The sequence below is a fragment of the Schistocerca cancellata genome, chromosome 4 (genome assembly GCF_023864275.1).
Source record: "Schistocerca cancellata isolate TAMUIC-IGC-003103 chromosome 4, iqSchCanc2.1, whole genome shotgun sequence".
Classification (NCBI taxonomy): domain Eukaryota; kingdom Metazoa; phylum Arthropoda; class Insecta; order Orthoptera; family Acrididae; genus Schistocerca; species Schistocerca cancellata.
Genome location: NC_064629.1, coordinates 431,901,410 through 431,914,521, shown reverse-complemented (window position 1 = coordinate 431,914,521; position 13,112 = coordinate 431,901,410).

The following is a 13,112-nucleotide window of genomic DNA, read 5'->3' as shown; positions in this document are numbered from 1 at the left end:
ATTTCCTCCTTTTCCCTGCTGCTGTAGGGTATGTACCTCATACGAAAAGAAATACGTTAGTGAAATTTAGACAGTTTACTTATGTGAAATTGAAATAACGTAAAACCAATTTTACGCATTACACCGAATTTCGCGTGCAAATATATATATATATATATATATATATATATATATATATATATATATATATATATATATATATATACTCCTGGAAATGGAAAAAAGAACACATTGACACCGGTGTGTCAGACCCACCATACTTGCTCCGGACACTGCGAGAGGGCTGTACAAGCAATGATCACACGCACGGCATAGCGGACACACAAGGAACCGCGATGTTGGCCGTCCAATGGCGCTAGCTGCGCAGCATTTGTGCACCGCCGCCGTCAGTGTCAGCCAGTTTGCCGTGGCATACGGAGCTCCATCGCAGTCTTTAACACTGGTAGCATGCCGCGACAGCGTGGACGTGAACCGTATGTGCAGTTGATGGACTTTGAGCGAGGGCGTATAGTGGGCATGCGGGAGGCCGGGTGGAAGTACCGCCGAATTGCTCAACACGTGGGGCGTGAGGTCTCCACAGTACATCGATGTTGTCGCCAGTGGTCGGCGGAAGGTGCACGTGCCCGTCGACCTGGGACCGGACCGAGGCGACGCACGAATGCACGCCAAGACCGTAGGATCCTACGCAGTGCCGTAGGGGACCGCACCGCCACTTCCCAGCAAATTAAGGACACTGTTGCTCCTGGGGTATCGGCGAGGACCATTCGCAACCGTCTCCATGAAGCTGGGCTACGGTCCCGCACACCGTTAGGCCGTCTTCCGCTCACGCCCCAACATCGTGCAGCCCGCCTCCAGTGGTGTCGCGACAGGCGTGAATGGAGGGACGAATGGAGACGTGTCGTCTTCAGCGATGAGAGTCGCTTCTGCCTTGGTGCCAATGATGGTCGTATGCGTGTTTGGTGCCGTGCAGGTGAGCGCCACAATCAGGACTGCATACGACCGATGCACACAGGGCCAACACCCGGCATCATGGTGTGGGGAGCGATCTCCTACACTGGCCGTACACCACTGGTGATCGTCGAGGGGACACTGAATAGTGCACGGTACATCCAAACCGTCATCGAACCCATCGTTCTACCATTCCTAGACCGGCAAGGGAACTTGCTGTTCCAACAGGACAATGCACGTCCGCATGTATCCCGTGCCACCCAACGTGCTCTAGAAGGTGTAAGTCAACTACCCTGGCCAGCAAGATCTCCGGATCTGTCCCCCATTGAGCATGTTTGGGATTGGATGAAGCGTCGTCTCACGCGGTCTGCACGTCCAGCACGAACGCTGGTCCAACTGAGGCGCCAGGTGGAAATGGCATGGCAAGCCGTTCCACAGGACTACATCCAGCATCTCTACGATCGTCTCCATGGGAGAATAGCAGCCTGCATTGCTGCGAAAGGTGGATATACACTGTACTAGTGCCGACATTGTGCATGCTCTGTTGCCTGTGTCTATGTGCCTGTGGTTCTGTCAGTGTGATCATGTGATGTATCTGACCAGTTGGACCAGCGTTCGTGCTGGACGTGCAGACCGCGTGAGACGACGCTTCATCCAGTCCCAAACATGCTCAATGGGGGACAGATCCGGAGATCTTGCTGGCCAGGGTAGTTGACTTACACCTTCTAGAGCACGTTGGGTGGCACGGGATACATGCGGACGTGCATTGTCCTGTTGGAACAGCAAGTTCCCTTGCCGGTCTAGGAATGGTAGAACGATGGGTTCGATGACGGTTTGGATGTACCGTGCACTATTCAGTGTCCCCTCGACGATCACCAGTGGTGTACGGCCAGTGTAGGAGATCGCTCCCCACACCATGATGCCGGGTGTTGGCCCTGTGTGCCTCGGTCGTATGCAGTCCTGATTGTGGCGCTCACCTGCACGGCGCCAAACACGCATACGACCATCATTGGCACCAAGGCAGAAGCGACTCTCATCGCTGAAGACGACACGTCTCCATTCGTCCCTCCATTCACGCCTGTCGCGACACCACTGGAGGCGGGCTGCACGATGTTGGGGCGTGAGCGGAAGACGGCCTAACGGTGTGCGGGACCGTAGCCCAGCTTCATGGAGACGGTTGCGAATGGTCCTCGCCGATACCCCAGGAGCAACAGTGTTCCTAATTTGCTGGGAAGTGGCGGTGCGGTCCCCTACGGCACTGCGTAGGATCCTACGGTCTTGGCGTGCATCCGTGCGTCGCTGCGGTCCGGTCCCAGGTCGACTGGCACGTGCACCTTCCGCCGACCACTGGCGACAACATCGATGTACTGTGGAGACCTCACGCCCCACGTGTTGAGCAATTCGGCGGTACGTCCACCCGGCCTCCCGCATGCCCACTATACGCCTTCGCTCAAAGTCCGTCAACTGCACATACGGTTCACGTCCACGCTGTCGCGGCATGCTACCAGTGTTAAAGACTGCGATGGAGCTCCGTATGCCACGGCAAACTGGCTGACACTGACGGCGGCGGTGCACAAATGCTGCGCAGCTAGCGCCATTCGACGGCCAACACCGCGGTTCCTGGTGTGTCCGCTGTGCCGTGCGTGTGATCATTGCTTGTGCAGCCCTCTCGCAGTGTCCGGAGCAAGTATGGTGGGTCTGACACACCGGTGTCAATGTGTTCTTTTTTCCAGTTCCAGGAGTGTATATATATATATACTTCAACAGTAGAAGATGGGATTCCTCCCAGATGATTACGGAGACACTTTACAGCATATTTCTCCATGTTACGTCACTTTATAAACTACGTTTCCGCCTCACGCCGTATTTTACGTGCGTATTTCATGTGCACAAGTAAGATAACTTTGAACCCCTGTATCTAGGAAACAGAGAAAGATATGAAGAAAATTTTACAGGTTGTTCGATATCTGAAGCTTAGGAATACATCGTAAAAATCAGTCATTTTCTATGAGTAGCTACCTCGGAATCCGCAGCTGTATTTCGAACCAGAAAACAAGTTTCTGGGATGTTTCTAGATAACAGGTAAAGATTTTTGAAAATGGGGGTCGTTTATTCTAGATAAATGCCTAGAGGATATACTATTAAAATTCGAGCCATTTTCCGTGGTTATTTATTTTTTAGATTTCACTTCGTACCGAATTTTACGTATTTTTAATGTTGAGCGTCACCCACATGCCTTGCTCATACTGTGGCATCAAGCAGTCAGGCCTGCAAGATGGGTGGTCTGCCAAGCGAGTGGACACATTTTTATTTATCGAGTAACATGAACTCTAGTACTCACAATTAAGTTACAAGTTATTCTCCTGCTTGAATATTACGCAACGGAAACGGAAACGCATATCTGACTATTAGTAATTTACACAACTCTGACTGTTCACTACGCACTGGCAATACCACATTTTCTTTCTTATTCAACGGCTTTGATCAACACGTGGCCATTGCACTGAATATGAATGGCGCACACATTATAAATTCTGGGTATCGTGACAACATACTATTCGAAGGAAAAGGCCACCAATCTTTTTCTTTTCACTATCTTATTTATTCCGATAAATTCTATAACCTAGACGCACAAATTCTATAACCTACAACAATAACACATGAGAAACTCCGCCCAGTGGGCATGGCTTTACGTTGGTGATTCTCTACCTTATGGTCTCGTAATTTTTTAACGTTACAGTGCACTTTCTGGATAGGATGGTGGATCTTTTGCTTTATCTCACACTTCGACTCTCACACCCATCATCACGAACATTTCCTCCAGACCGAGTGGTACAAAAAGGAACATGCATAACCCACTGCCTCTGAAACTATCTTGTTACTCTCCCATGCAAACCATACATACTTAAATTTGATGAAATACATCACACTGGCGACATACAATACAAAGAATAGTCACAACGTTATAATCACATCACTTTCAGCTTTCCCACTTCAATTAGTATGTATCCCAGTTTCACACGACACTGCCCCACTTCGTAACTTTTCTTTCCTACTATGAACTCTGGAGGATATATGCACGTCTTCCTGTGCAATGCAAGCCAAGTGGCGTTGCTCGATAGACGGCTGACTCAGCTTGCTTCTCTCTCAGACTATTATCGCTTGAATCAAGCGTCACACGGAAACATAACACGCAAAGTAATATTAAGAACATATTCATCACACACGCGAGTCCTCAACTGATACCATGGACGAATATTTCTCTTCATTCTTTGTCTCATACACAGTTTGAGACTCACACAGTACTCACCACGTGGAAGTACTCGTCTCTAATTTCAAGTCCTACACACGCCATTTCTTAAATATTTCCAACTTATAGTACACACGCTAGTAATTCAGCTTAACTTAAGCACACGGAAGTATTTCAACTTATTGCTACACGTGGTTTCATTGTGACCGTTGGTCACTTCCGCAGATTACTACGATCCCCTTAATATTACCTGCCTGACATTTAACTCTCCCCACAAAGTTCCTGAAATAGAGAAATTATTATTCCAAACTACTCTTAGGTATTTCACATGCATTCCATGTCTCCACTCTTTTGTCTTTACGGAGCACACCTAAGACAGGTCTTACCAACACTAGATCCAGCGGCAGAATGCTGAAACATGGCCGTCCTCTCGCACCTCTGTCGAAGTGGGGGAGCACCTTGCTACCGTATTGGTCAGCCACATTTCAGGCACTCAAAGCTCCGGTAAATTTCATCTCTTTGGTTCCACCAAAGGTGGCCAAAGGATCGTCTCAAAGATGATCATATTCACTATCTGCGGTTAGCAGACGACCATACATTCATTCATTTCACAGATCTCACCAAACTGGATGTAGGGATTTATTTTGTGGGAGTGCACATGTGATAAATTAAATAAATAAATTGTCATTCTTTCCCACACTGGTATCCGGCTTCGGTGTATTAATTGAAACTGAGTTATTATTACAAAAAATATGTTGTTATGACAAGAATAACGAAGAATGTTGTACCTATTTTCTATGTCGGGCGGTACTGTACCCTTTCAATGTTATCAGATGGATTCGTTCGCACATGATTCGAGCATTGTGATAAATAGCAAAATGGGTACAACATACTTTTGATCTTGATGGTTGCTGTTGTCTTTTTTCCGTGTTTGTGGGCTAATTTGAGTTTTCGAAACTCCACCTTCTGCTAAACACAATCTGTTTCTTTTTCTTCTCTTTGAATATTTCGTCCATAAGGGACGGCATTATGAGAACGACGACTGTTGATAAATATAAATAAAACAGTTTCTTTGTCATTCACTTGTTTATCTTGCCACTACGCGTTTCGATGGTTCACACCATCATCTTCCGATGGAGAATAGTTTATCTGCATGGCTGGCGTTGGTGAAGAGTAGAGACGACTTTGCACAGTAGCAGACCAAGGGCAGAGTAGGTTATTTTGCGTCTTTTGCTAAAGACAAAAATTGTTTATTTAGAAAAAGCACTTCAAAAGTTGAAAAGCATGTATTTATGACAGTTAATTCTACTTACAGGGACGATAGAGTTGTAAAATGTCTGCATACTATAGACTGATGTATGTCCTTTCCAATGCACATTCATTTACACTGTTACTTCAAATATGTTGTACATATTACAGATATGTTAGTTTTCATTGAGTACAGAGATAAAAGATTAAATAGTTTCTGCATAAATATATTTTCTTTTAAAAAATATATGAATGGGATACACGAGGAAACTGATATGTTAACATCTCTGTTATTATATTAAGTGGGTATATACACCTGTTTAAAAAATGTGAATGGGTTGCAGCATTGGATACAAAAATAAATTAAGGTGGCACACAGATTCGACAGAGGAAATTTCTCTGTGGAGGAATTTTAGAGGACGGAAACCCCACGATCATCAGTTACGGAGGAAAACATTGATGCTGTGAGGAAAACGCTAAACGAAGACAAGCAAGTGGCCTATAAGCAGATAGAGGATACCTTAAGGCAAAGTGCACCAGAAATTCATTCGATACTGCATGATCATTTGAGGTAAAGAAACTATGTTGTCTCTGGGTGCCGCGTAGACTGACGGAACAGCAGATGCCACGACGTGTGACTTGATGCCGGGACATGTTGAAGTTTTCTAAGAGACAATCTCAGAATGTGAATAACATCTTGACAGGAAACGAGACTTGGCTGTACTGTTATGACATGCCGGCTGACTCAACACAAAGTTTGGGTTTTTGAAGATGACGACACACCGTGGCTGTCAGAAAATCCCGATCACTAATGAAGAAAGCCGCTAGGAGTGGCCGAGCGGTTCTAGGCGCTACAGTCTGGAACCTCGCGACCGCTACGGCCGCAGGTTCGACCCTGCCTCGGGCATGGATGTGTGTGATGTCCTTAGATTAGTTAGGTTTAAGTAGTTCTAAGTCTAGGGGACTGATGACCTCAGAAGTTAGGTCCCGTAGTGCTCAGAGCCATATGAACGTTATTTTTTTTTTTAGTTGCAGTAATGAAGAAAACGATACCTCTTTTTTTTTTCCAAGTCAAGTGGAATTGTGGAACGTGTTGTTTTGGACACACAGAAGACAGTCACATTTAAGGGGAGGTTTACTATCTTTGGCCCGAAAAAAACATATTCTTTGAGAATTTTTTTGTCGGGGTGTGTTATAGATATCAATGTCAAATTTGGTCGAAATGTTTATTGATATTTCCTCTACAAACTGGAATTTTTTCGACCGGAAATGTCGAAGAGCAAAGGCAGAAGTGCCGTCGGAACAAAACAAAATTTCGATGTAGACCTCCACGCGCGGTATGTCACAGGTTAGCCGGCTAGTCTGAAATCAAAATTGAGTTGACGTTAGCGAAGTATATAAGATTCTTTAGGAGTTGTACCTCGCTTAAGTTATTTGGGCCATAGGAAACAAAATGGCGGCCATTTCAAACAAAATAATTTTTTCTTAGATTTTTCGACTTCGTCGGCCAAGTAAAAATATTTATAGTTGATGGATCGGAATAAAAGCGCTGCAACTCATAGACAATTTAGTTAGCTTCGTCGGAAACAAAGAATCATGCCAATCGGTTCAGTCCATTTGAAGTTACCATACCGCGCGATGAAAAAGAAAGTCATTTCGAAGAAAATGCGTTTGAAGTTTTGACTACATATAAATGCAATGTTATGCAACTTACGTTCAATCTGCTTTCTGGGTCCATAAACTAGTCCTTCCTCTTCGTCATAGAGGGCGTTCTGCTCGATCTGGGCCATCTTGTGCTGCTCCAGAGCCGCTCGTACGGCCGGTGACAAGCGGTTTTCGGTCGCTTGAATCCGGTGGTCATTCGAATGCTTGGCGAACTGCGTCGAATAGAGTCCCAGAGTGACTTCCATCGTTGTCATGGTCTTCTGAATTGGTGAATACCCTTCGCTGAAGCTGCTCACTGCCATAAAAGTCGCAATTTCCACAGTCTTCGCACCAGAATGCAAATACTTGGGGGCTAACTTCAAAACACACGCGTTCAAACTTTCATTTGAATTTTGTGTGTTTCCTCCCAAGCACCGGTACAATAACTCGTCCTGCGAAAGGGCCTCGTAGATCGGATGAATCATTTTTTGAACTTCGTTGGAGAGCGGCTGGTCGTGTTGATATTCGTCCAGATGTCCGGTAGCCTCTGCGATGCGCCACTTGCACCAACTAGTTTCCCCAGCCGGACAATTTTGGTGTTGTGGGTGGTCATCCGTCGAACACTTGCGGAAATATGTTGCCCAAATTGCCTTCTTCATCTGTTCCACCGAATTGGAGCGCCGTCGGATTGCCAAGCCGTAGTACGTCGTAAGCTCCTTAATCACTTGATCACTTGATCCTTGGGCAAGCACATAGAATAAGTTTTCGTGGCTTCAAAGTCGAAATTGCCGGAAAAAATTGGTACGTGAAAATGGCCGATTTCAGGCAGTTGCATTTTTTTGTTCAACCACGATTAAAAAACGTTTCCGTTCCGTATTCGGAAAAACCGTTTCCGAGGTGGATTCTAAACACTTTTATGGATCCAAAAATGCAATTTAAAAAAAATCGATTTTTTGAACCAAAAGATAGTAAACTTCCCCTTAAGTGGTACGCTGAGCAGTGCCTGCCCAAAGTCGTCCAATCTTTGAAGAACCTGCAACCGATGTCAAAAATGGTTCTTCCATCACTACAACGCTCCAGCTCACCGCTCCAAAGCATGCACTTGCGGGTTACAGGACTGAAACTTCTTGAGCATCCTTCTTACAGTGCAGACCTTGCTCCTTGTGACTTTGCACTGTTCCAACATGTGAAAATTAAGCTGAAAGGAGGGCAGCTTTCAAGTGATGAGGATCTCCTGAGGGCTTGGGACAACGACTGTGCCTTACTCCCTACAGAAACTTTGAAGAACTGGTTTAGGGATTGGTTTAGAAGGATGGAGAGGTGTATTCGGAAATTACTTTGAAAAAATTAAATAAAGGTGTATTACAAAACTTCCTTAGAACCCGTACTGTCACATTGTAATACACATATAAGCAACCAACTGGAATAAAGAAAACGTGGAATAATATTCAATTTAATATCAAACTGTCTCGAACTTTGAGAAAAATGTCTGCATATATGCCTGCTTGGTTGCATCGCTTACTCTCTTACTATGTCGGAGAACAGTGCACAGACGTCACAGATCCGCGTTCGTACTCTGTCGTGGCTCAATTCCGTTGACATAGTTAGTATTTCTGTTGGTGCACAAATCGCCGTTGAACTGAGCCATCAGCACCTCAAATGGTTCTAACCACTACTGGACTTAACATCTGAGGTCATCGGTACCCTAGACTTAGAACCAATTAAACCTAACTAACCTAAGGACATCACACACATCCATGCCCGAGGTATGATTCGAACCTGCGACCGTAGCAGCAGCGAGGTTCCGAACTGAAGCGCCTAGAACCGCTCGGCCACAGTGGCCGGCCCATCATCACTCACCTGCTCCCCTGCCACTTTTCGATACCTTCATTTATAACTATTCAAATGCATTTATTTCAATACTTGGAGTAGACAAAGAGTTTTATTTGCCAATGGGAAAAAATCAAGGTGCGCCCATGAAAGTGAGTGACGTTAATCCTTCTCTGCGTATTTATCCTTCAACGGGAGACTACTTCTTCGAAAGATAGACGACCTGAAGTTTGAATTTTGGATGTTCATGAAATGCTTCACCTCGAAAACTGCCTCACGCCATTCTGGAAATGCCTGCTACGCAAAGAGCAATACGGATGCACTCTTCGTTCGACCTCTTGCGAGAATCAGGTGAGGCTGCGAGCAGTCAGGATAATAGACAGAAGCACTACGTATGCAGTGCGTGGCATATTAGCATTTTGGAAGAGCAGGAAGCGCACTCGGATAGCCGAACTTGATAAGGTAGCCCCTCGCGATAAGCGGAAAATCCGAATTCGAATCCCAGTAAGGCACAAATTTTCACTTATCGCCATAAGATTTATTTCAGTTCTGGCTTGCGGTTGGTATCTGAAGTACTCTTTCGTCAAGCCACTAAATGACATGTCTGTAGAATCTGAGAGCCAAAGAAGCAGCATGTGTCACTGTCCAGCGCAAAATGGAGTCTTTTGTGGAGCAAAAATACCTCCTTGGACAGCTTCCCGCAACGTTTCGTCTTGACTGCCTCTCGTAACTTCTTTCTTCCTCTTTTTGCTGGTTTTATCCCTTATCTTTACGGCGCCGGCATGTATTCTGTGTTTCGTAATATTAGTGGTAGAGGTTCAAAATGGTTCAAATGGCTCTGAGCACTATGGGACTTAACATCTGTGGTCATCAGTCCCCTAGAACTTAGAACTACTTAAACCTAACTAACCTAAGGACATCACAAACATCCATGCCCGAGGCAGGATTCGAACCTGCGACCGTAGCAGTCGCGCGAGTCCGGACTGAGCGCCTAGAACCGCGAGACCACCGCGGACGGCAGTGGTAGAGGGTGGCCGGATTCTCTTCCTGTCACCAATTATCCCCCCCCCCTCCTCCTTTCAATCGTCCCCCCCCCCCCATCCCCCACGTAAATCGCCCCTTCCCCGTAAGGAATGTGTGCACTCCATCTGTCTTCGTCAAGTGTTATCCATGCGGAAGTGTGAGAACATTTTGTAAACGTTTGTGAATCGTGTAACAGACGCGGGACGTGGCAAACAACCCTATGTTCACCTACTCTGATGTGGGAAACCATCAAAAAACTGCACCCAGGCTGGCCGACGTACTGTTCCTCATCGTTAACCCGCCGGGCGGATTCGATTCGAGGCAGGCACTCCCTCCCGAATCACCGAGCGAGGTGGTGCAGTGGTTATACACTGGACTCGCATTCGGGAGGACGACGGTTCAATTACGCGTCCACCCATCCTGATTTAGGTTTTCCGTGATTTCCCTAAATCACTCCAGGTAAATGCCGGGATGGTTCCTCTGAAAGGGCTTCCTTCCCCATCCTTCCCTAATCCGATGAGACCGATGACCACGCTGTCTGGTCTCCTTCCCCAAAACAACCAACCAATCCTTCCCGAATCACGGAAGCGGCATGCTAATGCGTGCGGCTGGACGGGCACGTCGCAGCCTCCAGTAACCTAGTGGGGAGATGTTCATGGTGCGCTGCTGTGGCGGTTTGCCTCTTACGAGCTTAGTCAGTTAGCACCACACCATGACAGTCTCAGAAAGCACTCAGCGTCACTTAGCACTTTGACGGTTGAGTTTTCCCCTTTTTCGGAGTTGGTGAATCAACACGTTTCCACTGTTTACTTCACTCCTTTGTCCCGCGCCTGTTGACACACCCTCGTATTTAATTATGTAGGCCGCTAAGCGAAACGACTGGATAACGACAATACTACAATGAGATGACAGAAGTCATGGGATACCTCCTAATGTCGTGTCGGACCTCCTTTAGCCCGGTGTAGTGCAGCAACTAGACGTGGCATTTACTCAACAAGGCGTTCAAAGTCTCCTGCATAAATATTAAGCAATGCTGCCCCTATTACCGATCATAATTACGAAAGTGTGCCAGTACAGGGTTTTGTGTACGAGCTGGACACTCCATATCTCATAGATACTCGACGGGTTCCACGTCGGACGATCTGGGTGGTCAAACCATTCGCTCGAATTGCCCAGAATGTTCTTCAAACCAATCGTAAACAACAGTGGCCCGGTGTTTGGGAACATGAAGTCGATTAATAACTCCAAATGTTCTCCAAGTAGATGAGCAATACCTATTCTAGTCAATGATCGGTTAAGCGGGACCGGAGGACCCAGTCCATTCCAGGTAAACACAGTCCACATCATGATCCACACATCAAAAAAAGTGTTGCATCACCCCGGTTCCCAGAACTCCTGAAGACAGGCTTTGACTGTGGATATTGTATCACAGACACAGTCCCTTTGACTGTTCAGAGATGTCACTAAACCCGCCCAAATGGGTAAACAACCATCCATGAGCAGCGCGTATTAAACAGAGGCGCTCCGATAGCCGATCACTTCCAGTCATTCCACCAGGAAGGAGGTACACGGCTCGTGTTGTCTGTAGTGCAACCACGCCTAGACGGTCAGTATCACGGTTCGATGGCGTCCACATTGTTACTTTGTGCCAGGAAGGACTCTCAACGTGGGAAGTGTCCAGGTGTCTCGGAGGGAACCACAGCGATGTTGGAGAGATATATGGAGGAGATGTAGAGAGACAGGAACTGTCGATGACATGCCTCGCTCAGGCCATCGAAGGGCTATTACTGCAGTGGATCACCGCTACCTACGGATTATGGCTCGGGGGAACACTGGCAGCAACGCCACCATGTTGAGTAATGCAGATGCAGGACGTCGTGTTACGACTCAAACTGTGGGCGAAAGGCTGCATGATGTGCAACTCCACTCCCGACGTCCATGGCGAGCTCCATCTTTGCACCAACGTCACCATGCAGCGCGACACAGATGGGCCCAACAACATGCTGAATGGACCGCTCAGGATTGGCATCACGTTCTCTTCACCGATGAGTGTCGCATATGCTTTCAACCAGACAATTTTCCGAGCCGTGTTTGGAGGCAACCCGGTCAGGCTGATCGCCTTAGACACACTGTCCAGCGAGTGCAGCAAGGTGGAGGTTCCCTGCTGTTGTGGGGTGGCGTTATGTGGGGCCGACGTAGGCAGCTGGTGGTCATGGAAGGCGCCGTAACGGCTGTACGATACGTGAATGCCATCATCCGACCGATAGTGCAACCATATCGGCAGCATATTGGCGAGGCATTCTTCTTCATGGACGACAATTCGCGCCCCAATCGTGCACATCTTGTGAATGACTTCCTTCAGGATAATGACATCGCTTCACTAGAGTGGCCAGCATGTTCTCCAGACATGAACTCTGTCGTACATGCCTAGGATAGATTGAAAAGGGCTGTTTATGGACGACGTGACCCACCAACCACTCTATTAGGGATCTACGCCGAATCGCCGTTGAGGAGTGGGACAATCTGGACCAACAGTGCCTTGATGAACTTGTGGATGGTATGCCACGATGAATACAGGCATGCATCAATGCAAGAAGACGTGCTACTGGGTATTAGAGGTACCAGTGTGTAAAGCAATCTGGACCACCACCTCTGAAGGTCTCGCTGTATGATGGTACAACACGCAAAGTCTGCTTTTAATGAGCAATAAAAAGGACGGAAATGATGTTTATGTTGATCTTTATTCCCGGTTTCTGTACAGGTTCCGGAACTCTTGGAACCGAGGTGATGCAAAACTTTTTTTTCATGTGTGTAGAAGCGCCACCAGATTGCGCAGTGCCTTGTTGATAACTCGGGACTACGGCTTCGTGGGGTGTGCACTGCACTCGAACCCTACAATCAGCTCTTAGAAACTGAAATCAGTATTTATCTGACCAGGCCACGGTTTTCTTATATGATCGCGAGCACAGCAGAATCGCTGGAGGCTATGTCGTGCTGTTCGCAAAGACACTCCCGTCAGTCGTCTGCTGCCGTAGCCCATTGACCCCAAATTTCGTCGCACTGTCCTAACGGATACGTTAATCTTACGTTCCACATTTATTTCTGTGATTATTTCACATAGTGTTGTTTGTCTATTACCACTGACAACTCTACAGAAACTCCGCTGCTC